Here is a 603-nt window from a genome sequence, read left to right on the forward strand (position 1 = left end):
CAAAATTCCTTTTCTTGATGTTTTAATAATCAGAGATACGACAGAATACAAATTTACCATATAGAGAAACCAACGTTCTCACTTTCATACATTCACTACTTTAGCTATCATGACATTTCTATCAAAATAGGTGTAGCTGTAACTTGTTCTTAAGAGCCTACGAATTTGTTCCCCAGAACTTCCTGGAAAAAGAATTTGAACTAATTCGCAAGCAACTTTCGTCTTTAAAATATCCTGACCATATAATTGAGAAAGCAAGTCACAAAGCTAACGTAATTTTCTACCGACCCCCTAAAGACAAGACCAGAGATACACCCAACAATAAAATAATAATTCCCCACCTGGACACGATTAAGAGAATAACCAACCCCCTCGGAAAATCGAACCCTTTTGTATTTACTTACCCAAACACCTTAGCCAAATCCCTGATTAACGTCCAACAAAAGACATCTCCAAAGGACTCTGGGGTATACGAAATCCCATGCCAGGACTGTGACCAATCTTACATCGGATTTACAGGTAAATCCCCTTCCCCAGAGATTATAACAACACAAAACGGTCAGTTAGGTATGGACAACAGAACTCGGCTATTTTCAACCATAT

The sequence above is a fragment of the Macrobrachium nipponense genome, chromosome 34, assembly GCF_015104395.2.
Source record: "Macrobrachium nipponense isolate FS-2020 chromosome 34, ASM1510439v2, whole genome shotgun sequence".
In the NCBI taxonomy this organism is placed as follows: Eukaryota; Metazoa; Arthropoda; class Malacostraca; order Decapoda; family Palaemonidae; genus Macrobrachium; species Macrobrachium nipponense.